The sequence below is a fragment of the Bubalus kerabau genome, chromosome X (assembly GCF_029407905.1).
Source record: "Bubalus kerabau isolate K-KA32 ecotype Philippines breed swamp buffalo chromosome X, PCC_UOA_SB_1v2, whole genome shotgun sequence".
NCBI lineage: Eukaryota > Metazoa > Chordata > Mammalia > Artiodactyla > Bovidae > Bubalus > Bubalus kerabau.
Window position 1 is genome coordinate 34,684,220 of NC_073647.1, and position 4,787 is coordinate 34,689,006.

Genomic DNA, 4,787 nt, shown 5'->3' on the forward strand with positions numbered 1-4,787 from the left:
GCAGACTTCTTGGGGTCATACACTTTGTGCTTAGGTTAGGTCATGGTCAGGTAATGATGTTCCTATAAACCTCTACTAGATGAATGTTATTCTCTGTCCTGACAAGAAAGAGCTGTCTCAAGGCACAGCTTTCACCCTGCAATGTCCCAGTGCTGGTTAAGGGGAAGCAGATCTCAGCCAGCAGCTCCTTCAGTGCCAGGTTCCCACACTCTGCCCAGCCGTCATTCCCGACGGAGACAGGCATCCAACATAATAGTTCCTCAGAGTCCGTCCTCAGGACATCCATATGGGGAGACCAGTTCTCACAGACTGAGACCCAGAAAGAAAACCACTGCTAGTAGGTCGCAGCGACAGGGATGCGGGAGAGGTACACTGCTCCTCAAGGCTTTGGCCAAGGCTAGTGGAGGGCCTTAGTGAGGGCTATGGAGGGCTACAACATCTAGTCCCCAGTGTATTCCCTGGGCCCTCGAGCTCACCCACTGGCCCAAGTCTGCATGAGCTCCAGGGCCTCCAGAATGAGGCCTGAATCTGCCTCTTATCTCAGTCTCCTCCTGATGACCGCCACACCACCCTTGACTTAATCACTTTCCCAATGGCCCACTCATTGATAGTAAGTAACCTATGGGCAGGACCCACTGTGGTGCTGACCAACAGCTAAGCAGGACAACTAATGGTCACTCATTGACAGTTGGCTGCTTGTGAATGGGGCCCTCTGAGGCACCAAGCAATGTTTGAACAGCACCTGTTGCCTAGGGACAGGATGGCTTGAAATGAAGCACACCAATGGCTTCCTGTTAAGGGCTGTGCTCATCCTGCTCTGTTACAATGCAAAGAGTATAAGAATCACTGTGAATTTAAGGTTTGTCAAAGGAGTTTTCAGGGTGGGCTGGACTTCACATTCTTGCTGGCTTTGAACTATTTATACTATATGCTGAGCATGTGATCAAGTGGAAGCTGTTGGAGAGGCATAGAGATGACAGCACTGGTGACAGCTTTGCCTGGGAATATAATGAAAAGTATGATATGCAAAAGTTAACTAATTATGTGAAATCAAAATTGAGGTCGGAAATGAGTCAATCAAAAAGATTCCAGCACACTGGACCCAAAGTGTCCTTATGTAACAGAGCACAGCCCTTCGCAGGTAGCCATTGCTGTGCCTTATTACTCTGCATCCTGTTCCTAGGCAACGGGGCTTGCTCAGCCATTGGTCAGTGCCTCATTGGCCCCACCCACAAGCAAACAACTATCACTGAGCTACCTGCAGGTACTTGTCCTGCTCAGCTCTTGGTCAGCACTGCAATGGGCACTACCTACTGATAACTGACAAGGAGGGATGACTGGGGAAATGATTTAGTCAAGACTCAGTGGTAGAGTGGTGAATTGATTTTTACTTTGAGCACTTTCCTTAAAATAATAATAATAATAATAATTAATAATAATTATCAGGAATGTATTTCTGATAGATGGGGCAAGTTGAGTTTCCTGGATCAATATGAGAGTTGAAGTGTCCCAACAAAATTTACTGGAAGAGCGATATAGAAGTGTCTTTGTTCTGATGTGTACTCTGAGGGAGACTGTGTGTTAAACTTTGGGCAACAGACTGAGCATTCACCAAGTCTGGGGTCGTTAACGCTCATCACAGGAGATCAAACACCCAACCTGTTCTTAATTACCCTTTGCCACCTTAAGTGCTTGCTCTTAAGTTCCTTAAGCCCCTCAGGAACCCCCAACAGGCAGAAGGTGGGCTAGAGATGAAGTGATTACTCTGAAAGGCTGAAGTGGGACAGAAAGGGTTTGGAAGATGTTTACAGAGGGATGAAGGAGGCAGGAGTGCTGAAGTGGCACATATAGGTCAAAGGATAAAGGGAACTGAAAGGAAGTTTGAAGGTCATGAAGAGAAACACCATGGCCCTGAATCACCACTGCCCAGAATCAGACACACAGAGGTGTCAGCAGTGGAGAAGTTATAAAATGGCCTCCCTCAGCATCCACTAGCCCATGTTGATGGGCACAGGGGTACATTGTGATGTCTAAGCCCCCCAAGATGCTATTGGCTGGGGTGGTGCCTAACTGATCAATCAGATTGAAGGGTGTGGCTCCTCATTGTCCTGAAAGGGTATAAAGAGGGAGACCAGAGGCAGAGATTCTAGGTTAGGCCACTTCTTGGCATCATCCTGACTAAGGGAATCAGGAACCCACGGCAGTCAAGAAGAGTTACAAGGCGGTTTGCCTCAAGGATGAATGGACAAAAGAAGACCCTTTGTCAACGGAGGTACCTAGGCAGTGTGAAAGTAAGATGATTCCAACTAAGCTCCCCATGTTCTCCATTGACTTTGCTGCCCCAAACCTCTACCCACCCTTGCCTGGCACAAAAGCCCTCATTAGCCCACATCCCTTTTTCATGAAATCTCCCTTCCAACTCCGCTTTTTTCTTTCCTAAAATCTCATACCCTTGTCCTGTCTTTCCAGGCACGAAATATGACCATGAGGGTCAGAAGACCTCTTCAAGGAACCTTGAGAAAGAAAATCCGACCGTATGCCACTCAGTCGAAGAAGGTGAAGACAACCAGAAAACCCAACTGTTTTCTCTGTTCCTGTGCACGTAAGAAACTGAATCAATGCCGTAAAAGGTACAAAAATATGAGGCGGGATAAAAGAAGGAGGCAGAATCCAAAGAGAAGATAAGCTCAGCCGCCCCAGAATAAGAGACCCTGGAGAAGTACAAGCTGGGCAGCCAGTAACTGACTCGAAAAGGTCAGACAGTGTAGAACTGTGCCTCCAGAGGTCTGCTTTCGTAGAAATGGCCAACCAAGGAAAGACTCTCACACTAACATAGTAAACTGATGGCTGCAATTACAATAAACATCAAATGGTGAAAAGATATTTGCGTGTGTGTGAATTTTCAGATGGAAGGGAGGGAAAGAAGAGAAGAGGTGGGCACTGGAGATGGGAGGGATATGGGGTCCCGAGAGGTTGGGGAACAGACCCTCGGGTCCCCAGTTAGCCAGAGAGTAGAGGTCTGGATTGGGTCAGGAGTCTGCACTGAAGATGGATAACCCTGCTTAACACTTGATTTCAAGGGCAAGGAGTAGTGGTATGGTGTTACAGCCTTTGTTTGGGGTGTGGAATAACATTAGGGTCTAGATTGCCAGACCCAGAGAGGAAGAGGTTGTCACATAGGGGTGGTGAATGGAAAAGTCCCCCCGAGAAAGGTAGGCAGAAATCACCTCCTGGCCACCTACCTCATAAAAGGGATTGTTGCATCACTCGCCTATGCTGTCGGCTAAAGGTGCTCCGAAGGCACGAAGTGCTGATACATCTAAAACCCACAAATAGCACTCCCAGGGAGTACAATAAAGTTTGGAGGGAACAAACCAAATAATGATTAGGACACCTTTTTGCTAAGAAAATTTTGGGAGCAATGTATTCCCAAAGGAAGAGCAGTGGTGGTGGCCCAATCCCAGTGCACGTTACAAACAGGATCACCACTCACAGAGAATTTTCCCCCCCCCCCGGGGGGCACTATGCAGGTTGTGGAAGCATGGTTCCCTGAACAGCGATTGAACCCGTGCCCTTCTAGGGAAAGCACAGAGTCCTAACCACTGGACAGTCATGGAAGTGTGTACAGTGAAATTGTACATAAGTACTAACATAAGACTGAGTAAAAGCTGGTCTTTTAATTATCACCATACCCTAAGATTTCAAAATAACTACACTCGTAAAACATTCTTCCCCAATAAAGTCTTTTGTTAGTCCAAATTCTACAAGTTTATCATGGTTTAAAAGGAAGAGTATGAGATATTTAATTTGGGGTGAACTTTCATTTTGAAATGTTTTAAAAGGTCCAAGGAATAGTCAAACAATTAAGGAGATACATGAGGCAGTCTCTGACCATAAGAATCCTGCGTGTCTTCAGAAACCTTTTTAGACAGAACTAAATCACAGAGTTCGACCATAGGCATCAAACGAGTTGAGTTCAGATTTTAACTCAAAGATATGTTATCTTTTATCTGGACTGCAGCTCCCTAATTAAATCTTTCTGGCACTCTACCTACTGGGAGACCCCAGTGATGATTCACAGTCAGTCACTGAATGTGATTTAAAATCAATAAAATTGAAAGACCCCCTGGGTGTGCTGTCCTTTCTTTCCGATTTTCTTTTTTTGAGTTCTTTTTTCTAAATTCATTTATTTTGATCTGAGGCTAATTACGTTGCAATATTGTAGTGGTTTTTGCCATACATTGACATGAATCAGCCCTGGGTGTCCATGGGTTCCCCATCCTGAATCCCCCCTCCCACCTCCCTCCCCATGCCATGCCTCAGGGTCATCCCAGTGCACCAGACCTGAGCAGCTAGTCTCATGCATCAAACCTGGACTGGTGATCTGGTTCACATAGAATAATATACATGGTTCAATGCTCTTCTCTCCAATCATCCTACCCTCGCCTTCTCCCACGGAGTCCAAAAGACTCTTCTATACATCTGTGTCTCTTTTGCTTTCTCACACATAGGGTCATCATTGCCATCTTTCTAAATTCCATATATATGTGTTAGTGTACTGTATTGGTGTGTTTCTTTCTGACGTCCTTCACTCTGTATAAGAGGCTACAGTTTCATCCACATCTTTCGAACTGATTCAAACGTATTCTTTGTAATGGATGAGTTACATTCCATTGTGTATATGTACACCAGCTTTCTTATCCTTTAGTCAGCTGATGGACTTCTAGGTTGCTTCCATGTCCTGGCTATTATTCACAGTGCTGCGATGAACATTGGGGTACACGTGA